Below are 25,072 nucleotides of genomic sequence, written 5' to 3'. Positions count from 1 at the left end.
CCAGGGAGGTAAAGGAAAAGAAAGAACCTGAAAGAGAAGAACAGTAGGAAACAGGCCTTAATAAGGGAGATATGGATAAAAATTGGGTTAGTTTAAGGGAGGGAAGGGTATACAAGGAACCTAGGGGATAAAGGGAAAGAAGGAGCTCAAGAGAGGTAGGACCATAGGAGAAGGGTACTATTATGGGAGAAAGAGGGGGGGAAAGGGGGCACCTTAAGTGGGAAAACCATGTTGGAGGGGTTAGACAATGCAAAAGATAAATAATGTCTAGCTGGTTTTAAAAACAAGAGTGAACCATATTACTTCAACAACCTACTGACAAATATATAGCAGATCAAGAAATATATGTCTAGGTAAGGTTTATCTGAGAACAATTGATCTTTGCCCAAGATTTATCTACATGACACACAGTAATTAAAAGTACCAGACTGGTGGAACTAACCTTCTTGGATGTTTAACAGACATACTTTGAGGTGTATAATAATTTGGTCAGGGGGACATAAAGGAGAGTTTTTGCTCTTTGCTCTCCTAAGTCAACTAGTTCCAGGGGACTATGAGCATCTCTCAAAATGTCCTGTAATTGTGGTGGGTCACCTGTCCTCTTGATCAAGGAGGCTGAAGAGACCCCACCAGATGGACTGAACCAGTGTCCAGTCTATAAAGAGGAGGGTCAACACAGAGGAATCATTTCCTCCATGCTTCTAAGCGAAGCCAACCATTGTTGAGCAGGACCTTTGACTTATCTTCACATAGGTGGAACTGGTAAAAGAAAGGAGCCAGGGGCTCCTCCCAAGCCCATGTGACCCCTGAGGAACAGATCCTCAAACAACTTTAAGAGTAAAAATAAATTGGTTTATCCGGGCCAACTGTATTGCCTTAAACACCCCAAAGGAAAGTATAACCAAAGAGTCAAGCAGCCAATATAATTTTTTTAAGAGTCCATATGCATAGCTAAAGGCTATAGAACAAGGAACAATGCCAGATAGGAGATACATTCTTTTGAGTTGTTGGCCAGAGCGGCCAAAGGGACTCCCAGATAGTAACCCAGCATAGAACTGGGAAAATGAACAGCAGACCCCAATCTCATCTAAGGGAATATTGACAACTGTTTGCTGCTAGATGAGGAACAGCTGACCTTTCTAAAACAAAGACCTCTAGATAGACTGACTAGATTCACCAGATGGATAAGTAGTGGGGAATGGATGGGGGTACCGACAACACAGCAGACAGTAGCAGGGATATCAGTGTATAAGGACTCTAGTGGGGGGAGGGTGGCTATGGGAGGGTGCCTTCTGGGAAGTGGGTGTATAGTTGAATAAGATGGTTTGGGATGTTCTGTGTGATACACACACACACACACACAAAAAAAAAATCAACAAATTAAAAAAAATGTTTTATATTTGAGGAGGAAGTATGAAAATTTACATCATGTTAATTAGTAGAGGTAATGAACATTACCATTGAAATCTACTTGATGACTTTATAGACATACACAGGCACCAAGGATCCAAGTACAACTGATTTTGTCTAGTAATAATCAGATACATACAGATTAGAGATGCATGCGCCAACATCTCAGTGTTAGTAGCAAAGCAATGAGTCTTCTGCAAAGAACAATATATTCTAAAATGAAATGGAGATGTTTTTTAAAGGTTAAACCTCACTCAATATTATGTCTTACAGGACTTATACTGAATTCAATATTGTATAACTGTATTAAGTCAACTGTGAACCTAGAGACTTAGAACCACTTGTGAAAGAGATGTACTCTTGCTCTGGAGTGTGTTATTGAATATGTTAAAGCTGTAATGAAATGCTTCTTCTAATCACGTAGTTATTAAAAGTTAAAAAAATATAAAAAATTTGTTCAATGAATATTACTTTTCTCCTATAAAAAAATTTAAAGCTAACATCCACATATGAGAGAAACCATGCAATTTTTTCTCTCTTTTATTGAGATTTTAAAAAGTAATTTGGGAAATTTCTAATCACGATTTTCTACCAGAAGCCTTTGATTTATAACTTCATATTTTCGTTTTATAGATGTTAGCATTTCCATTTCAAAGTTTCAGAAACATTCATAATTCCTTTTCGATGACTTGTTATTTCTGCTTTCTTGACTGTCAGCTCTTTGGATTATTATTTGCTCCTCCCAAGTACTAGATTTTTTTTGTATGGCTGATCTGCTTTATTTGACCATCATCTTTTTAAAAATGTTTATTTATTATTTTTATTTTATGTGTATTCATATACTGCCTACATGTAGGTAAGTGCACCCATGTCGTGCACTGCCCAAGGAAGACAGAAGAGAGCCTCAGATCCCCTGGAACTGGAGTTACAGATGGTTGTTAGCTGCCATGTGGGTGCTGGGATTTGAGCCTGGGTCTTCTGCTAAAGCAGCCAGTGCTCTTAACCACTGAGCCATCTCTTAGGCCCTGAATATGAACTTTTAATTTTTATCTTAAGCTTATAACCATGCCTTTGTTTCATTAAAAATGCTTTTTAAATTCTGTCTTCTATTTTAACGTGTGTGTGTGTGTGTGTGTGTGTAAATAAGTAGAAAGCAAAGAATCTCAGTTATGTACTTAGTGATTTTTCTTCTTCCCTGTTATCTTTTTCTGTTAAGACAACAAGGTAACAGTTTTCTTGGGTACTTGACCAGAAATCTGACCTTCAATTTAAGGACAGAATAAAGAACTTCTAAGGGAGTGATTTCCTCAAATTTGGATTTTGAATAGATATAAAATCCAGAATTTTTATATACTAGGTCTTCTGGTGCCTTTGAACATTGGATGTGGTCTTTACTAATCTTTACTCATAATAAACTAAATCTTTACTCATAATAAACTTAGGTTTATTATGAGTTTTCATATTTCATGAAACAAATGTCCAGATGCATCACTATAGTTTCATCACTGTGTGTATTGGGTCTCTTTTGTGAGGCTGTGAGGATTCTCCCTTTTAACTTCCACTGTATTGTGCTGTGCATGACAACAGTAGTGGATGGAACACACCCAAATGGCTGTGTGGCACCACAGGTGCTGCCCTTTGTTATGCATCTGTCACAGGGTGCTCACATGCTCTGTGTTAGGTAAATCACTAGTAGCAACACTACTCCGTCTAAAACTTGAATTAGATGAAAGAAATCGATTCCATGCCATTTACAACTTACAGGATCCATCCATCCATCCATTCATGTCAGTGTCTGAAAGGACACAGAATTGGACATGCAGTGTGTAACCTGGGGTGTGGGTCCTCCCTCAGAGGGGGATCAGGCAATCCTATAAGGGCATCGTAAATGGTGATATTTAAACTTTGCTATTGCTATCTCCAGACCCTTTCCTCCCCCTCCCTGAGCCTCTAGTGAGAGAGGCACCCATTTCTCCCCTCAATAGCCTCCCTCCACCTCCTGCAAGCCACAGGGATGGGGGTTTGTTGAACTTTCTACCTACTTAAAGGTAGAAACAAATGCTAAGATATATGGGGCCCTCCTTTAGCACAGGTCTGAGTTCCAAAGCATGATCTGGCCTTGTCTGCCATTTATTAACATGATCACTCTCTGAAACTTATGCTCTTTGAGAACCACTCTTTCTTTTGCCTTGATGTCTCTAGTCCTCCATTTCTTAAGATTTCACCACCACCCTTTACACTCCCGTATCAGTTTGTTAGATACATTCTTGATTGTCTTTTTTGCCTCCAGGTACATTATTTTCCCATAAAATTTTCCTAATTCCAGCAGACTGATGTAGATGCTCTACGTACAGCTCTGTCATTGTAATCTCAACCATGAGTGTGTTTAGATTGTCTGTAAAGACTATCCTACCTCAACTTTTTTTCCTCAGAGGAATAACACAGAGCCTTCCCTTCCCTGGTGGGCATTAAGGTGCTTGCTGAATGAATGTCTATGAGTCAAGGCTTCTAATGAAGCTCTAGTGCACTGCATCACAAACACACTGACAAGACAGTGGAGAAGGAACCAAACCCCACTTCAGCTACTCACATTTGTTGGGTCACAGACATCCCAGCATCTCCATATTGGGACATAACCTGACCTGGTGCAGTGGGCATAGAGTCTAGACTGTTGGTAAAGTAGCAGCTAAAATTGGACTGTATCCCACTGGAGTTCAACTCTCCAGAAAGATTAGCCAGCTCATTTCATCTGGGAAAATCACTTCATTTAGTCATACTGCTCAAAAGTTTCCCAGACACTGAAACACTCAGGTTTGTTAGCAGAAAACATCTAACAATTAACAGAAGGGTGTTTTCCCCCTCTCTAAATTCTTGGGGTCTTTCCCAATTATTTCAAGCTCCTGCTCTTCCCTTTCACCTGTCCTTGTTGACAATGAACTTGGCTGAATTACATTCATAAGCACCTGTGGCAGGCAGCTACTCTTCAGCACCTAAGTTTCCACGGTGTACACCAAAGAGGATTATGGGTAACAGATCTCTGAGGATGAGGAGGCGGGATGTATCCCTGAAAGCCCATTTTCATAGTATCTTCACATGAATGGAGCCAGGGCTGTGCTGTCCATCCACTGTACTGGCTTGGTCCCTCATCACCTGGCCTGAGAAAGACCTCCATAAGCATAGATGGGCTCTTAGGAGCCAAGTGTCTGTCTGCATAGACACATTCTGTTGGTACTGCTGGAGACAGAAAGTCAAGGTGGTCAAACCTGCGGCTCACTTTCAACATTAGCTGGAGGAAACAAGGAAACATACGCTTGCTTCCATAGTTACTGTGAATATTCAGAGGAGCCCCCAGGATGTAGAAAACAATTATGCCTCCATTTTCTCTCACTCGTATCCTCATTCAGCTTTACTTGCCACTTAGGAACAATACTTACCAAGGACTATTAGTTTTGAGTATTTATAACTGTGCTAAAGTTTGCTCTTCACGTCCTACATGTTTTTAAGACTGTGCATAGTTCGTTTAAAGAAGCACACTAAAGCTTGAAGGACACTGGTGAACATTCATGTTTTTAGCTTTTTTAAAAAAAATTATTGAATTTTTGTGTATTTCATACAGAAAATCATCTTTTTACCCCCTTCCCCTTTGCCCCTTTGGCCTCCTCCCATAGTTCCCCACTGGAGTTCATACATTCTGTCATTTGTGTTAAGGCCTATCATGTCAAGTTAGTGTTCCTGGATGTCCCTCAGTGCAAGTTCATCCACTGGGATCTAGTCAGTGTATCTAGAGTCCCTCCCTTTAAGAAGATCAGCTCTTCCTCACCCAGCAGTATTCAGCTGCCAATAATTCTTCGACTAAGATTGGGGCCTGCTGTTCATTTCCACAGTTCTGTGCTGGGTTTTTGTCTGCTTGGGTTTGCATGGGCCTTGTGCATGCTGACACCATTGCTGTAGGTTCATATGAGAAGAGTCCCAGAAGCCTATAGGACTGTTTCTGTATGGTCATGCACCACCTCCCTGGATCTTACATTCTTTCCACCCCCCTCTTCCACAATGATCCCTGAGCCTTGGGTAGATTTTAATATAGGAGTCCTGTCCAAGGACCCATACTCTATAGACTCTTATTCACTGAGTTTGGGCCATTTGTGACCTTTTGCATTCCTGGCCCTCTATTGCATGAAGGAACTTCATTGATGAGAACTGAAAGATATATTAGTGTTTGCTTCATCCCTTGTTCTATGTTCTGTGAGCCTTAGGTGCAGAGGTTGCATCCTAGATGTGCCACTTAGGCTTGGGCAATTCACAGACAATATCTGTGTGTGACCAGTTGTGAAACTCTGTAATTATCCCTGTCTCTTGTGAAAGAAGCTTCTTTGATGGGAGGTGACTGGGATATTTGTCTATGGATTTAAGGATCCATATTTTGCACATAGTAAGAAATTACATTTGTCTAGGGGTGTGACAGTCTTGGAGTTTTCTCTAATATCTGTGACCTCTCCAGCTATGTGTATTTGGCTAGGTTTACAGTACCACACATGAATTTCCTCCCATTGAGTGGGCTTTAAGTCCAATTAGGTAGCTGTTGATTACCCCCAAGATAAAAGTGCCACTATTGCATCAGTGTCGTTTGCTGTGCTGGTCATTCATGTGGTTTTTAGGCCTTGAAGCTGGGGTTGGATCATCAGTTGATATTCTCCCTTAGCAGCTTGCACAGTGCTCTCCGAAGCTATGAGAGCTAGCCTTCAGAGGAGGTGACTTCCAGGTCAGTTCCAGCTCTGTTGCTCCAAATCCTGTGTCCAAAGCCTGTCTTGTCTTCAGCAATCGGGTCTTCCCATCAAATTCTGAGAGCCAATCAAGGACTGTGTCAATAGCCTGTGTAATTCTGGGAGTCTCTTGCACTACCCTGGCCAACAACTCAAAGGAAGGTTTCTGCTGCCTGGCACTGTTTCTTGTTATGTGGTCTTCAGCTATACTCACAGACTCATGTAGGGATATTGCATGTGTAATTTTTCAGTAGGTTTTTGGACTAATAAAATTCCCTCTGGTTTCTTATACTAGCTAGGCACTATTCATCTCTCTTCTTTCTCTCCCCGTCCTAGCCTCCCTCACCACCTTCTTCATTTAAAGTATCACCATTTTCCCCCTTTCTCCCTGGATAATTTCTCTCTTCTATGGTTCCACCTCTCTTGAGCTCCTTCTTCCCCTTTATCCCCATGGTTCCTTGTATAGCCCTCCTTCTCCCCCTCCCATTTAACTTCCCCATTTTACACATTTCTTCCTTAGTCACACCTGTCTCCTACTATTCTTTTCTCCCGGGTTCCTTCTTTCCCTTTACCTGCCTGGTTCCCTTCCATTTTCCTGGTTCCGGCAGTTATATCAGGATATATACTCACTTATAAGGATTTGGTGCTAGGATCCACAAATGAGGGAGAACATAGATCTTTTGTTTTTCTGAGTCTGTGTTACTTCACTTAGTATAACAGTTGCTTTTCGGTAGAGAAACTGAAGATTGGAAATCCTGTGACTTCTAGGACACTATCCAATCCAATAGCAATGTGACCTTAAAAGTTGTAGGCAAACTGTGATCTCCACTTTCAGACTCCTGGGCTTTTTCTTTGTGTACCAGGAAACTCAAAATGTTTATGTTATATAAAAGCTTAGGTCATGATCTCATTGAAGCAGGGCTCTTTAAAAATATTTAATTAAATCAGTTTGTCTACACTATCAACAGATGGAAATTGATCTGGATCCACGTTTCTTAGTGTTCTGTCAGAGTGTAACTTAATTTTAGTTTCCATGGACTGTCTTTGAAACAACAAATATATCTTTAAGATAGCCAGGTAACCTCAAAGAAAACATTTCTAGTAGGAATAAATTATTTTTCTTTTACAAATATTCCTGGTGGAGTCTGATATAGGAACAAGGAAAACAGGTGATGTCTGTTGACAAACCTGTGAATATTCCATATAGGAATGTGTTGTTTGTGGCTGTTAATGTTGGTATATTGCTTAATGATAGAGGTCTAAGTCCTAAAAATGTAGTGTAGTCATCCAGCTAAAACTTTCTCATAGCATTTTTTCAAATTCATCTATTTTTCTGAATTTAGAAAAAAAAATATTGGTAAATGGAAATCTCAAGGCTCCTGAAAGCAGACACTGACAGGGTTGACAGACTTTGTAGTATACACACAGGGATGTGGGGGCGGGGGCGGGGCAGCACAGGAGTGGTACAATTAATATTGTGTTGTTTCTCAAGCCTCAGTCTTTCTTGAGTAAAGAGAGGAAGAAGTTGAAACAGGATTAGGGAGGTTTCTAAGAGTTGGAAACCTTGTTCAAAAAGAATAAGGAAGATTTTACTTTTGGTATCGAACCCTCAGCCAAGCAGAAGTTTCTAGTTTAATTGCTGTATCTATAAGACTAACATATGTTTATCCCCTTGGAAATTCTCAATCTGAAATTCTTTGTGAAAGTCCAATAGTTTGCTTTATACTCACTAGCACAAACCTTGGTCACTTGGCTGTCCAGGGCTCTCAGTAGAAAGGCTTATGCTACTCGTAATTCTACATCTCCTCTTCATTTCTTTGTGGTTCTATATCACATGGGTTGTGAAAGCTGAAAGAATGTCAGGCCATGCCACAGTACGGTATATCCTGAAATGCCTTTGGGGAAAATTCACACTTTTGTTCTACTTGATTGCTAGAGATGTCGACCAAGATAAAGTGCCAAGTATAGACTGGTTCTTAAATATTTCTCTTTATAATAGAAGTAATTGCTGTGTCCAAAGCCACAGGTAATATCAAGTTCCTTCCACCCCTCAAGATCCTTTAAAGAAGAATGGAGGGAGTATGTTTCATGGGTTCCTTCTTTTATAAGTCCAAAGATAGCCATTCTCAAACAGGTATTAATGGAATTGTTTTGATCAATGAAGCCGGTAAAGGGGACATCGGAAAGGAGTGGTGAAAAGACTGAAGGAGTCAGAAGTGGACGGGCCTATGTGAACATGCTGGAGGGAATCAAGTGGCAAGGGAGTTAGCGAATGCCAGTGAACTTTCTCATCTGGGAAGTGGGATCCATTAAACTTCTAGCACAGAGAGTTCTAAGAACTCATTGAGATGATGTATGCAGCGTGCCTTGCTTTTAACAAACTTAATAAATACATGTGTCCTGCTCTCATGATTCATGTTGCTTTTGAACTATACTCTGGCTTTGGGCTGATAGTGGTTCAGATTTGTTAGGTTTTGTTGACTATTGGAATCCCTATGGGGTGATACTGGACTGCATGAAAGATCTGTCCCTAAGCATTTTAGGTGGACAGCATCTTTCCAGTCTGTCCACACAGTATAGTATTATGGGTGTTGCTTAGGATTTGATGCGCAAATCTAATCTCAGTGTGGTGGTTTTAATGTTATAAAGCCTGCTTGTATTTTCCCCCCGTCTCACATATTCTTGAAACAGATGCAGACAAACTCTGATTCTATGGAAGATGGACAAACTGGTACTCTATTAGCCCTGGGCAGAGATAGGGAGATGTGAGAGTCAAAAGAAAAACCAACTGCAGAAAATAGAGTCTCCTCCATGGGCATCCTTTGTGTCATTGTTTGTAACTGGGGAGCCAGGAACCAGATGTGTGCAGCTGCTTTGTGGATTGTCGCCCGGCCAAGCAAGAAAAGCCACACACTGGATGCTTCACTTCTGAGTGACATTGAAGGGGAAATTGATCTCTTATAGACAGAAAACTAAAATGGTTAATGTTTGTTATTCATCAACTTAGGTTTTCCTTTTGTTTTAAAGTCTGAATGAAACCATTTGCCTTGAGCATGCTTGATCAAGAAACATAGGAACAAATTTTCACATAGGAACAGATGTTTTTCACTTCAAGTGGCCTGTCTAAAGCCAGTTTCCACTTATTCAGTAATATATATTTTTGTAAAACTACACTTTTCTTGTGAATTTCCTAGGTTACCTAGCATGAAAAGAAATGGGCTGCTGATTCTACTCAGAGAAATGTTGCTTGTTTTCTAAAAAAAAATTTTACTTATTTATTTTATGTGTATGAGTGTTTTGTTTGCATGTATGTAGGTGCACCTGTGTTGTGCCATGCCCGCGGAGGTCAGAAGAGGGCATTGGATTCCCTAGAACTGGAGTTACAGGACGGTTGTTAGCCATCATGTGAGGGATGGGAATTGAACCTGGGTCCTCTGCAAGAGCAGTTAGTGCTTTTTACCACTGAGCCATCTCTCCAGCCCTGAAGTGTTGCTTCTATAACTACAATGGTTTCCTCCTTTGAGTAAATGTTTAAAACCCTATTAACAAACACTTCTAATGACCATGCTACTGACTTGCTACTAACTTTTCTCTGGAGAAGTTAATTTCTTGAAAACGATCTGCTGTGGCTTACTCCTTGCTGTAGGTGACATCATAGTCCAACAGAAAAGCATCTAAAGCATTGTCACGTCGTTAAGGAATAGTTACACTTGTGGGACTGTTCTTAAGCAAACTAGAGTACTTTGGAAATTGAAGTAGAAACAGAATACATTCAGCCTAGATTCAAATAGAGTAAGATAAAAACCAAACTCTTGGTTTTAGAGAGTACATCTGCCCAATGCTAGGCAACCTGCAAAAACTGGCTAGAGATAAAATGCTATTTAATTTTAACTCCTTTAACACTGAGTTCTGCATTATGTAAGTTCTCTACATACATAAAATGATGTCAAAAATTAAACACAGGTTTTAAGAATCTTAGTTTTTATAATCCATTATACTGATAATTCAAATTTGAGCCTAATGTACAAATACATTAGGCTGATACTAAAAGAAAGATTAAATGAGTAAAGTGATAGAATGAACAGCAAAACCAGCCCTTCCTCCCCACTCACTTGCTCTCTTATTTAAACTGGCAGACTGGAGAGGGTATTTGATTTAAACAGCATGGGGGAGAATTATCTTTGCAGTTACAAATTGCCTTTATATTTTAGCAGTGTAAATACATTGTATGACAAAACAGGGGCTTAATTTGCTTCTCTTTCTAAACATTGCATATACACAACCACAAACAAGAGGTGGAATGATAAAGTCAGATAGCCTGACACCTGTGCCATTTCCTGCCCCAGGATTGGGAGACTAGAGGCAGCATTAGTCTTTTAGGTTTTGCAACAGCAAAGGACCACTGCCACCTGTAGATAGCAACTAGCATTGACGTCCAGATGCTGCCAGCCAAGGGGGCTACGGTCAGGAATTAGCAATGAGACTACCGTGCAGCCTCCTGCTTCTCACCATCCAGTTTCCCCACAACAGGTGTTTCATGGGTGGGACCTTCCGACTAATCAATCACCATCCTTCTGGCCATATGAAGAATCTTATTATTGTGTGTCAATGGAAAATCACAGAGTAGACACTTGAAACTGAAAAGCCTTTAAGGGCCAAATAAAAAATGTGGATCTAAAAGAAAAAGTGGCAGGGTTGAGTCAGCGGACGCATGCCCCATCCAGTGGTATTAAAGCCTATGAAATTATTCATTTTTTTAAAAAAGAAAAACTATACTCCATCAAGCAATGCACATTTGGAGCCACACTTGTCCTACAACTGTAGTGCTGGAGATCAGAGTGGATGTGCCAGGTGGGCACCCAGGTCCAGGTTCTGCCAGCCCTTCACTCATTCATCCATAGGTGTATTAATTCAACTTTCTCATGAAAAATATTTACAGATGTTTATTTGAGGCAACAACTCCATATTGATAATACATATTAAAATACATATTAAATAAAATGAAAATAAATACTAAATATGTATCTTTGAACACATATTCAAAAATATTGAAAGTTGAAAAATGCATATTAAATAATTACACAAACAGAGATAACTTAGTGAATAAAAATCCCAGGTGGCTATAAAAATGTACAGAGCATTTTCATACAACTCTCTTCTTGTAAGTCATATCACTATTTTAGATACAATTGAGCATCTCTTAATGATGAGGATGCGTTCAGGAAACATCATTAGGCAACTTTTGCCATTGTGTGACTATCATAATATGTTCCTATAAAGACGAAGATATCTATGACATGACTAAACAGTCTAATCCTGTGGGACCACTGCTGTTTACATGGCTTGTTGACTGAAACATCTTTATGTGGCACATGCTTGTACTGCTAAGAAAGATAAAACTCTGCCAATAAAAGTTAAATAATATCTCCACGTGTCCTTATCATTTATGTATTTTGTTTTAACCTTATGGAAAGGGATCATTTTTAACCTATTGCATAATTTAAAAAATCACTCTCGCTCATGCATGTGTAAAAAAGGAACTATAATTTGAAGAAGGCAGTTTTAAGCCTTTTCCATTTTGAAAGCAGAGCTCTTTTGAATCACTCTGACTCAGTGATCAGTGACCATGGTTTTCTGGACCATGAATGGTTCAGTTTCTAGCCATCAAGATTTCTAGGGGAACAGCCTTGCTTAAGAACCCGCTCCATGATCTGTGGGTTTTCTTTCCAGGTGTGTCATGGTTGACGTCAGTTGTCAATTTGACACACCTGGGAAGACAGAACTTCAATTAGGGAATTTTCTCTATTAGATTGGCCTGTGGGCTTCTCTATGAGGCATTTCCTCGATTGTTGAGTGATGTGGGAGGACCCAGCCCATTGTGGGCGGTGCCACCCCTTGGTAGGTGGTCCTGGGTTGTGTCAGAAAGCAGGCTAAGCACAACCTAGAGGAGCAAGCCAGTGAGCAGGGTTCCTCCGTGGTCTCTGTTTCAGCTTCTGCCTCGAGGTTCCTGCTTTGAGCTCCTGCCCTGCTTCCCTCAGGAGGTATAAGCCAAATAAACCATTCCTTCCCCAAGTTGTTTTTGGTCAGAGTGTTTTATGACAGTAAGGCAGAGAAAACCGACACCAATTCTTAGCAGTCAGACACTCTTGCTTTCTTGATCTGACCCACAGGTACCGACAGCACTTTTCAGACATCAACTAGGATGAGTACTCTTTCCTTAAATAACCCTCAGATGAGTTGTCGTCCAAAAAAGCAAGACTTTTCTTGCAAAATCATTTCCCAGGGTGAGCACACCTTCAAGCACATGCTGGCAGAACACCCACCTGACTGATGAGGTTAGAAGATGCCATCGTTAGAGAGTCAGGTCTTGATTTTAGAGAAGAACACAAAGCAATCATCACTGAAATACAGTCATTCTGTGATCTGAGGTGGCCTTCAGTGTCAGTGGGTTTTCCTTGGAGGAGGTAACCTTTAAGAATAGAGTAGAAAACTAAGAAGTTGTGTAGAAGGTGAGGAGGGAAAATATGGTCCTGACAGAGGCAGGGTTAGATTCTGAGGCAGGCAGCTGACCAACTCATTGGGATACCAAACTACAGTCGTCCTGAAACCTTACCAGGTGGCAGTCTGCTATCTCAGGTTTCTGCACAAGAGGGCCTAACATCCTTAAGATGTGCATAGGTCCTACCTTCACTAAAGATGGTAATTTTGAATACAGAATCAAAACCATCTTTGGTCTGCTTGTTTTAGGTACTTTTAATGTGTACTAACGACCTTGCTTGGTATAACTATATTTAGAACTGGCAGTGACAGTATCTGAAATTCCAAAAACATTTCATGTACGTAGTGACAGAGTGATGCGGCACAGTGTAGAACAGGTGGTGGTTTTGTGACCTAAATGTAAAACTCTTCTAGTAAAGTCTCTTCAACCCCAAGAAATTGTCTTGTTTAATAATTCACAAGAGAAAACCAAAGAGAGCCCAAAAGAAGATAGTCTACATCTTTCAGAATACTGACTAGTGAGTGACTAGGTGAGATAAATTAAGTATAAACATGTTTAAGCATTGTTTAAAAACAGAAAATTAAGTTCACTTCACTCTCCCTAGATACATATTGAACAAAGTATTTAGAAAGTATTTGGCTGGAGAGGCAGCTAACTCCATGTCTTCTAGGCATGGACCTGTGTCTAGCTCCCCCTGGTGAGCAAGGAGGGTGACAGGTTGAAGGAACTTTGCTGCTGGACTGTGGAGGAGAAGCCACCGAGAGTCTGGGCCAGAGTCACATAGTCTAAACTCTGTTAAGGATTTGGTCTTCATCTCAAAGAGCTAGGCAATTAGTGAAATTCATCAGGGAAATGACATGATCATATTTGCATTTTCCATCTGGTTGCAAAGCAAATGGTTATACTGGGAAATTATTTTCCTTTTGGACAAGGTGTAGTTTCCTGTTCATGTAGCAAAGTCTGGATTTCAGATACCTGTGAGCCTGCTGGCAGGTGCTTCTGGAAAGGGTTACAAGGAGCTAATAAAGATCCACACAACTTTTGGAAATGGTCATAAACTGAAATCAACAAACTGTACCAAGAACAAAAATCTATAAGGAACTGGATTCCTCTTAACTAATTTCATTACTTTTTACCTCTTTTGATAAGTGAATGAGAAAATAAATAACAAAAGTAGACTGATAACGGAAGAAAACTTGTTCCTTTTCAAGTGAGAAGAGTTTAGCTCCGTCTGCGCTATGTGAATAAACCTGATGAGAACACAAAGTGAACTGAGTCAGTGTTAAAGAGGAAGTGAGGTCATGGCCGTTAAATGACTAAGAGAAGTTGGAATGACTTACTTTTGTTGGAGAATCAATCATCAAATTCATATGAGTACCACTCAATGACAAGAGATGATGACCAAAATGGGGCTTAATTAGTTTATTTAATTTTTTCATTCCAAATCAGGTTTTGACTACTGAGTAATTCCATTTAAATATCTCTGCATTTCACAGTTGTCTTGGGTACTACATGCAATGTATCTTCTAATTCTTTGTGTGTGTCTGTATATGTGTATATTCATGTGTGTAGATGCATGTTTGTGCCCGTGTGTGTGTGGAGGCCTGTGGTTGACATTGGGTGTCTTTCTCAGTTTTTTCTCTACCTTGTTTTCAGATACAGAGTCCCTCACTGAAGCTGGAGCTCACTGATTGGCTAGACAGGCTGGCCAGCAAGCCCCAGGGATCTCCCCGTCTCTGTGTTGAAATTTCAGGTGCACACCACCATACCCAGCTTTTTACATGGGTGCTAGGGATCTGCACTCAAGATTCTCATGCTTGATTTACTAACTTAGCCATCTTTCCAGATCTCTCTTTTAATTCTTTAAAAGAAAAAGAGCACTGTTTGAAGTAAATATGTAGCTCCTCTTTTACACTTTTTACCTAAGCATTAATTTTTTTTGAAATTTTATGTATTATTTTTATTTTATGTGTATGCATGTATTGCCTGCATGTAGGTAAGTGCACCCATGTCGTGCGATGCTGGCAGAGTTCAGAAGAGGCTGTCGGATCCCCTGGGACTGGAATTAGGGACAGTTGTTAGCTGCCATGTGGGTGCTGGGATTCAAACCCAGGCCTTCTGTAAGAACAGCCAGTGTTCTTAACTGCTGAGCCATCTCTCCAGCCCTACCTAAGCATTCTTATTACATGAAAATAATTTTAATAACACTGATGAAAGTTAATACTATCATAGCACTTATTATGGGTCAAGAAATCATTTAATCCCCCTAAAAGGTATAGGAGGGGGCACTATTATGACATTTTCACAGATTGGGAATCTAAAACACAAGTAAGTTGGGTGACTTTTCAAGGCCATGCAGCCTGGAAATATATGACAGACTTGGAGTTGGAGTTCACGGAATCTGGCTCATAAACACATGTGCTTATCTACCGCCCATATCACATCTTCAAAATTAAATGCTTTTTGAAAAGTCAGTTTGTGATCTATACATCTCTCTACGTATGCTATTTTTTCTTTTCAGTGTTTTCATAAACTTCTGTGTCTGAGTTACCCCAATATAAAAATATGGGAGGTTTTTGAAACTGAATCTCACTTTATGGTACAAGATGAGTTAAGTTTAAGAGCAAGCAGATGTTTGCAAAGCACATGAAGCTCAGAGTCATTCTGTCCTTGATGGTATTTGAAACATACATGCATTTCTTTTCAAATATGATTTTTATCTAAATGGTGTCCTTTAAAACTTCATCTTAACATCCCAAATGATCCCCAGCTGTTAGGGTAGATTGGCCCCTGCTGAATTTCTTAGTATCTTTCACCTATTACTCGGCTCCTGAATTATGGCTCTCTCTGCTATGCTCTGCACTTTCTGTATTTTTGTGGCTATCTGAGAAGCCTGAGGAAAATGTGAAGTGTTAAAAGAAATTTCTGATACCAGGAAGTTGGCCCAAGAAGTACACAAAATCAATTTTTAAAATATAATATCTTATTCAAACTTTATACCCAGACCAGAGTTAAATCACTGTTTTCTTACTTTGTGTCAGGTTTTCTAGGAAACAGCAATGGTTCTGTAAGAGGCCTGCAAACTTAGTTTGGAGGTCAGAGGTGGTTGTGAGGAAGGGGAGAAGTGAAGGGAAGTTCTTTCCCCTGACAACACTTACCTGGCTGTGAAAAGGATGCTTTCCCCATGATTTATGTTTGAATGTGTTTAGGGCCCATAAAATTTTTATTGAGTTTTTGTAATTTCATACAACAGTTCTTAATCAAATTTAGAACCCTTCCCCCCATTCATGGCCCCTCATTCCCCCCCCCCAGACCCCATGTATTCCACCATACACATTATGTCCCATCCAGTCAAGCATTTGTACCCAGATGTCCTTCAGTGTAAATTCGTCCACTGGAGATCATATGTAAGGCTTACTCTCCCTCACCCAGCATCAGTCAGTCTCTGAGAGTTCTCAGTCTAGGGCCAGCCCACCACCCATTTCTCTCTCCCCTCTGGGCCCTTGTTTAATTGAGTTGGCATTGGTCCAGTGCTTGATGCCACCATTGCCACAAGTTCACATGTGTAAGCTTCCAGCAGCCTGAAAGCCTCTGCTTCCCTGTGTTCACGAACCAGCCTTAGCTCTACAATCTTTCTGCCCCTTCTTCCTCAATGGTCCCTCAAATGTGGGTGGGTGAGGTTCAGTACAGAAATCCCATCCAACGATACAGTCTATAGTCTCTTGTTCTTTAAAACTTGGCCAGTTGTGGCCTTCTGTGTGCATCACACTCTGTTTTATAAGGAAGCTTTACTGGCAGCAGTTGAGGGATGATGTATTAGTGTTCTCTTTACTCCTTGTTCTGCTACATTCCATGAGCCTTAGGTGTAGAGGTTCAATTGTAGGTGTGTCACCTAGTACTTGGCATCTCTCAGATGTATATTCTCTGTGTCTGACCAGTTGTGGAATTCTACAGTAGCCTCCATCTATTGCAAAAAGAAGCTTCTTTGATGAGTGGTGTATGGTATACTTACCTGTAAATATAAGGATCCATATTTAGCATATGGTAAGAAATGTTGTTTGTCTAGAGATATGAAAGAGATAGGATTTTCTCTAGGATCTATGGTCCTCTCTTACCATGTGTATTTGGCTGAGTTTACAGTGCCACTCATGAGTTCACTCCCAAAATAACATAGGCTATTGCCAAACCTCTTGGTTATCTCCCAGTAGATAAGACCCTACTGCTGAAGACAGGACCCGTTTCAGATACAGGACTTGGAGCAATGGAGCAAGAACTGACCTGTAGTTCTTCTACTGAAGTTTAGCTATCATAATGACAGATGATAATATGAAAACTGCAAAGGGAGAAAAACAATCAATGGTCCAACCTAGCCCTGAACCCTAATAACCATAATGACCTGCATGACAAACTACTTCTATCAGTACAGTAGTAACACTGATATCTGGGGGACAATCAACAGCTATCTAATTGGACTTAAATATTTTTAAGGCTAAGAGAACAAATATCTTTGGATTGGAAGCTATCAGGAGAAGTGTGAATTTTCCAGTCTCTTCAAGTCTCTTTCTCCTCATTTTCAGTGGGGTTCTTAGATTAGAATTACTATTCACATAAGCCATATATATTGCATACCCTTATGGTCCCCAAAGGATTTCCGACTTCATACAGATTCAAATCAGGAAAATATTTCAAGTTGTCTAGTCAGTGGGAAAAAGAGTTGATCTTTGATATTAGATGTGGGTTCCTATGCCATCTTGGCACTGATCAGTCGGGTATACTTGGATAGAATATTTACCTTCTGGAAACCTCTACTTTTCAATTTATGAAGTAGAAGAAAATATCAGTCACAATGGCTTCTTGTGAAGCAACATAAGGTGCATAGGTAGAATACTCAGTGCAGACCTAAATAAGGAATGGGCCCCTCCTCAGATGTTGGGGGAAAATGAATAGTTGAAGGTAAGTAGTGGTTGTAGTAGTTGATTTTCTCATCAGTGTGACAGACTATCCGACAGAAACAACTTAAGGGAGGAGAGGTTTATTTAGGCTCATGGTTCAGAGGATAATCTGTCATGAGGAAGGCATGGATGGGAGCTTGAGGCTGCCAGTTAAATAATGGGGCAGACAATAGACTGCTTGGTCTGGAAGCAGGGCTATAACCTTCAAAGCTCATCTCTAGTGGCCTATGTCAGCCAACTGATTTCTACATCTCAAAGGTTCTAGAGCCTTCCAAAACAGTGGCATCACTTGGGGAACAAATGTCCAAATACATGAGCCTGTGGGGGATAATTCACAGACTACAGCAGTGGCTCTCATGTATCTCAACACAGTGGTCATCTTACACATTTCATGTCTTTGCTACATTTCATAACAACAAGAGGTTGGCCTTTAAATACCTTGAAAATGCCACACGATTGTGTAAAGGATTCTGCCATTGTGTGTGTGAGCTGTAAGAGGATTCAAATCCATTGACTGAACTTCCAAGGCTGATGAACTCCTTCGAATGATAAGATACCTCCTTCAGTGGACTTTTCCTCAAGCATTGTACTCACTTTGAAATTCACTGGAGCCAGTTGGTTACCACCAATCACTCTTCAGTCCTGCCAGGATTCTATTTCCAAGGGCAGATGCTACACAAACAATTCTTCATGGACAATGATGAGTTAATGAGTTTGTGGACATAGGCCCCCTAAAAAAACACCTACTGATATGCCAACTTTCTAAATCAGAAGAATTGACAAGAGCAAACTCAACGGTTCAAAATAATGGCATAGTACAGTGGAGTATGACACATGTGATGGATTTTGTCATCAACTTGCTGAGGGTTTGCCTTTTCAGTATTGTGGCTAGCACTGAAACACCCAGCAAATCACTTAACCTTTCTGAACCCAGATTTCTAATAATATCAGGATCTATCTCATAAGATGCTCATAGGGAAGGAATGAGATAGGCTAGGTTAAAAAAAATTTACTTCAGTGTGGGTACAATGTACTCAATTTATATTAGCCTTAAGATTGTTTCTGAAAGAAGTAGATTCCCATCCCATATTCACAACCATGGATGCTTAAATTCACCAAGCTGGTAGACACATGGGTGGAAATGAAACGAAGGTGTTGAGATTCCATTGAATGTAGAGTGTGTGTGTCATTGAGAAAACAGAAGGGTTTGTGTGTGTGTGTGTGTGTGTATGTGTGTGTGTGTGTTAAGTTAGCATCCATATTTTCAAGGATAACCAGTGAGTTTCTCTCTGTGAGAGGTGACTCTGCATCTGGAAGGTATATCTGTATATTCCATGGTATCTGCATGGAAAAGTCAATTTTCATGTAAAATGGCAGTTACTGTACATACACAGAATTTGGTGTCACTTCTAATTCCTTTTCTTAAGTATTATTGTCACCCACCAGGCAAGAGCTGTCTTTTGTTCAATACCTGTTGTCCTCAGGCTTGTCTGATCATTTTCGGCTGTGTTTGAGTGCACTTGGGGTTTTTATTCAGCTTTCTTTGCTTTGAGCTTTTTTGTGGTCATCATGAAGAATGGAGAGGAGCAAATAATGGAAGATGAATAGTGGCTGCCATCCAGTGAGCATTGCTTGGATACAACCCAGTGCCATACTTCTGATGGTCATTTTGTGTCAGTTAGAATTAACTTGGCTGAGAGATACTAATTTTCTTCAAGTAACTGGGCATAGCATCTAAGTGCTTCTGGCAGCACGAGAGACATATCCTTACGACCCTCATCTGCATACTCATTCTCATTCGTTTGTCTCAATAACTGTACTAGAATTAACACTATTTGGATAGAGGGAGAAATATTATCCCTATGACCCCTTGGTTGAGAGTTGAGGCAGAAATTGAATTCTTGGGAAACTCTGGATCTGAGTGAGGCTATTTCATCCTGAGGTTAGAAAGAACATGACAAGGTGGGAGAGCCAGTGTCTACAGCTATACTCAGAATCCGGGACTGGCCTGGCTGGTGGCGAATCTGCAGCTCATTGATTGATTCAAGTATCACTGATCAAGATGGCCCTGTCAACACGCTATGGGATGCCTTGTTTGACACTGACAAGGTCAGGAACAGGATTGGGAAACCTGGGGGCCCATGGTGGCCATGACTGAAACATGATGGATTTCGTCATCAACTTGCTGAGGGTTCACCTTTGTCAGTATTGTGGCTAGCAAAATGGCTTCATATCAGACCCCAGGAAGTACTGGAAGACATTGAGGAAGTTTCTCATCTCTTAGTTTATGAATGAAGATGGCAATGAATAGAGGCGACTGAACTATTGCAACTTAGGCTTTTCAATTCAGCTTTGTAAACTCCATTAAAATTTTTTATTATACATTTTATTTATTATATATATTTTTATTTTTTGAGAATTTTATACATGAGCAGTGTATTTACATCATTTCCGCCCCTCCCATGCTCCCCTCACTTTCTCCCATGTAGCCTCAATTTTTTGTCCTTTTCTTTGGTTATTATTGCTAAATATATATGTACACACATGCATAAGTACGTGTGTGTATGTATGTATGTATGTATGTATGTATGTGTGTATGTAATACACTTAGTCCATTTAGTAGTGCTTCTGCTTACATGTATTTAGGACTGACCACTTGGGATAAGATAATCTACCAGGAAACTTTTCCCAAGAGAAAATTAATTCTCCCTCCCTCTGCATTGATTGGTTGCTTGTAGCTCTTCATCTAGAGGTGACACTGTCATTTCTCCCATCCATATTGGCATACCAGCTTAGGTTTACATTATACAGGTCTTGTTGGGCAATCATACTTTGGGATTTCATGGAGGCAGCTTTCCTGTCATGCCTAGAATGCATTATCTAGCAGCAGGTGTTCTGTTCCTCTAGCTCTTAACAATCTTTTGCCCCTCCACCCCAATGTTCTTTGAGCCTTAGGTGTAGGGGTTGCAATGCAGATGTATCTGTTGGGGCTATGTACCACACAGTTGATTAGTGTCTTCATTTTGATCAGTTGTGGAACTTTGTAATAGTCTCCATCTGTTGCACAAAGAAGCTTCCTTGGTAAGTGGTGAGAGCTATACTTGTCTGTGAATATGAAGGTACATATTTAGAATATAGTGAGAAATTTTGTTGGTCTAGGAATGTGGCAGTAGTGGGTTCTCTGGGTTTTAGGATGTCTGCAACCATGTGTAGTTGGCTATGTTTACAGTACTATGCATAGCTTCCCTTGAGGAAGTTTCTCAACTCTTAGTTTATAAATAGACTTTAGGTTAATTAGACAGCTATTGATTACCTCCAAAATAAAAATGCCATCATTTTACTAACAGAGACATTTGCTGGACTGGTTATTGTTGAGGTTCGTAGACTTCATAGCTGTGTAGGATCATTAATTGGTTTTCCTCCTTGCTGTTTGCATACTGTAAAAGAGCTAGTCTTCAGGGAGGAGGCTTCCAGGTCAGTACCAGCTCAATTGCTGTAAGTCCTGTGTCTGAAGTATGTGATGTCTTCAGCAATATGGTCTTACCTTCAACTTCTGGGAGTCAGCCAAGGGCTGTGGCCAATAACATACGTTATTCTGGGAGTCTCTTGTCTCTTGGAGAACCCCAACCAAGAACTAGAAAGGAGGTTTCCCTTGTATAACACTGGGATTCTTGTTAGACAGTCTTCAGTTGTCCATATCCACTCAGAAGTAAACTCCATTTTTAATAATAAGACACATTTTTGGAGGGAGTCTATATTTTTATAATTTTTGGATTTGCCGTTTAGCCAGAAAAGAATTCTAGGGTCAGATTTTAGAGTTAGTAACCCCAAATAAATTTACTTATTTAAAATTAAGTTTTTGCTGCAAAGTAGTTGAGCTCAGACATGCACTGCTTTCTAGATAACATTAGTTATGTTTCATTTCACTTCTTAATTTTTCAAATACTATTACAAATCTATAATAACCTGTAATAAAATGGTAATCTGAAACAATATGGTGCCATGCCTAAAAGTATTTGTTATTTAAAAACTTATTCAACTGTCTGTTTCTGCAACAGATTTGCCGCCAGAATGTAGGTCTGTGAAAGCCACCACTAACCTCGAAGCCAAACTGGGAAAGGAAAAGACAGTTAACATCGTCTTCATTGGATAGACAGATTTATGCAAGTCTACCACTACTGGTGACAAATGAACCATTGAAACATTTGAAAAGGAGGATGCAGAGATGGGAAAGGGCCCATTCAAATATACCCGAATCTTAGACAAACTGAAAGCTGAGTGTGAGCATGACATCACTAATGACATCTCCCTGTGGAAACGAGACCAGCAAATATACGACTATCATTAATGCTCCAGGACATGAGACTTCATTTTAAAAAATGATGCAGGCTTACTGTGCTGTCCTGATTGCTGCTGGTGGTGTTGGTGAATTTGAAGCTGCTATCTCTAAGAATGGGTAGACTGGTGAGCATGCCCTTCTGGCTTACACCTTGGGTGTGAAACAACTAATTGTTGGTGTCATCAAAATTTCCACAGAGCCACCCTGTAGCTAAGAGATGCAAGGAAATTGTTAAGGAAGTCAGCACCTACATTAAGAAAATTGGCTGCAACCCTGATACACAGCATTTGTGCCAGTTTCAGGTTGGAATGGCGACAACACGCTGGGGCCAAGTGTGAACATACCTTGGCTTGAGGAATGGAAAGTCATCCATCAAAGTGGCAGTGCCTGTGGGACCACTGCTGGGAGCTTTGGATGGCATCCTGCCACCAAGTCAGCCAACTGACAACACCTTTGCAACTGTCCTTCCAAGATGTCTACAAAATTGATGGCATTGGTACTGCCCTGTGGGCTTACTGGAGACTGGCATTCTTAAACCAGACAGACATGGTGGTCAGCTTTGCTCCAGTCAGTGTCTCAACTGAAGTAAAGTCTGTTGATATGCACCATGAGTCTTTGAGTGAAGATGTTACTGGGGACAACGTGGGTTTCAACGTTAAGACTGTGTCTGTCGAAGGTGTTCATTGTGGCAACATTGCTGGTGGGACCAAAAATGACCCACCAAGCCCAGTGGAAGGATGCACACTGGAGGACATTTGGGGACACAGATCAGACTCAATAGACCATATTTTATATGTGCGTGCATGTGTGTGTGCGTGTGTGTGTGCGTGCGTGCGTGTGTGCATGCGTGCGTGCGTGCGTGTGTGTGCGTACGTTAAATTGGATGGGGGCAATTGGGGAAGATACAGAGAAGGATCAGACTATGTTGTATGAAAATCACAAAAATTCAATTAAAAAAGATAAAAAACCAATAAAACTAGTACGACAAATGTAAAACTTATACACTGAAAAGTATAAATTGTGTTGGAAGAAATGAAAGAAAATCTAAATAAATGGAAAGGAATCCCACGTTCACGGTTCCAGAAGACTTGCTGTTGTTCAGAAGGTAGCAACTGCTTAGGCTCAAGCCAGACAAAATCCCAGCGTGGAGAAGGGAGTTGGGCAGTAACCCAGCCCTGGCTGAGAAACAGTTGGCAGTGACAGGTGCTGGGAGAGGGAGAGTCGGTTTTCTTTAAGGGTGTGACCCCTGGTAGGTCAGCCACACTGCAGTGGATGGCTGTACACCCTGGAGTATATAGACAGCACTAATTGAACAGGATTTTTTTTTTTTTACATGAGGGCACAAAATTGAGTGGATAGGGAAAGGGGATTGATTTGGGAGGAGTTGTGTGTGAATGTGATAAAATGTTATATAAAATTCTCAAAGAATTCATAAAAATGGTTTTTTTGCTTTGAAGAATTATTATTTATTTAAAATTTTTAAAAGTTAATTAATTTATTTTTACACTTACTTCCCAGATAGCACCCTCCCATAGCCTCCCTCCCCCGACCAGAGCCCTTATACTCTGATATCCCTGCTACTGTCTGCTGTGTTGTCGGCACCCCAGCCATTCCCCACTACTTACCCTTCTGGTGAATCTAGTCAGCCTATCTAGAGGTCTTTGTTTTAGGAGGGTCGGCTGTTCCTCGTCTAGCGGTAATCAGTTGTCAGTAGTCCTTTGGATAAGATTGGGGTCTGCTGTTCATTTTCCTAGCCTAGAACTGGGAAAACAAAAATGCTTTTTTAAATCACCTACCAATAGAAGCAGCTGACTTCACTGCTCATGTAATTACCCTAAACCATCCAGGCAAAATTAGGGACGGGTATGGCCCTGCACTGGACTGCCACACAGCTGATATAGCTTGTAAATTTGCTAAGCTTAAAGAAAAGATTGATCACTGCTCTGGTAAGAAGCTGGAAAATAGGCCTCAATTTTTGTAATCTGGTGATTGTTGATATAGTTCCAGACCAGCCCCTGTGTGTTGAAAGCTTCTCTATCTCCTCTGGACCTTTTTGCTATTTGTGATATGAGGCAGACAGTTGCTGTGGGTGTCATCAAAGCCTTGGACAAGAAGCGTACTGGGGCTCACAAGGTCACCAAATCTGCCCAGAAACAAAGGTCACCAATGCTACCCCTAAGGCCTAATACCCCTGTCTAGATCAGGGGTGGAAGAACAGTCTCAGTGTGGTTGTCTCAATTGGCCATTTAACTTTAATAGTATGACTGGTTAATGATAACAATACATTGTTAAACCTTCATAAAGAAAGGAGAATATTTTGTGGTGTGTGTATTTTAAGTTATTAGTTTTTTTATTAGTTTTTAAAATTGTACTTTTTAATGGAAACAACTTGACCAAAAACTCAGTCACAAAATTTTGAGATCCATTAAAATAAGCCTAATGAGAATGAAAGACCAATATAAAGAAAATTTCCCACTTGTTTCAGTTTCAAAATGCGTATCTATGAGGATAAAATGAGAGTACCACATGCAGTATCTAGTATAGGAGTAGTTCACTATTTCTATGCATTATAAAGAGCATTTCTTCATATACTCAGTAAAGGCAGGATTTCAGGTGTGGGCTTTATGCTTTTAACTTGGAGACCTCCATTGAAAAGATTTAGGTAGAAGGGTCTGGGTGTGCAGGAAACTCTGAATTTATATCAGAAATGCACCATGGTGAGTTGAGTGGCCATGTTTTAAAACATCTTTCTGCCCTCAGACCCTTCAGGGGACTGCTCCCACTTATAATCCCTGATGGTGGGAAGGCCTTAGAAACAATGACTCATTCCCCTGATTATAGAAGACTGGGGAAGAAATGATCATATGACTTACATTGGGCCAATCGTTCTGGTCCCCCAGGGGCTTAACTTTGAGCCAGTGTGAGAGAGAGTGAATATGCTAGTCTGGTTTTCTCCCAAACTCCAAAGCAAGGATTTAAATGTAGCAGATTACTAACGTGTAGATTTCATGGAATATCTTTTGGGGATTAGAAAAGTGAGCAGGGAAAAGATACCAACGACACATACTTCACACACACACACGCACACAAGAGCCACAAAATATTCTCCTTT

The 25,072-nt window shown here is 40.4% G+C and overlaps 1 pseudogene; it reads left to right on the top strand.

Moving 5' to 3' along the window:
* The window catches only part of LOC103741004, an 80,139-nt pseudogene extending 55,980 nt beyond the window's left edge, over positions 1–24,159 (top strand).
* The last annotated feature ends 913 nt before the right edge of the window (positions 24,160–25,072 follow it).

This window comes from Nannospalax galili, unplaced genomic scaffold (assembly GCF_000622305.1).
Source record: "Nannospalax galili isolate Female #2095 unplaced genomic scaffold, S.galili_v1.0 scaffold241, whole genome shotgun sequence".
NCBI lineage: Eukaryota > Metazoa > Chordata > Mammalia > Rodentia > Spalacidae > Nannospalax > Nannospalax galili.
This window is presented reverse-complemented; position numbering and strand designations above follow the sequence as displayed.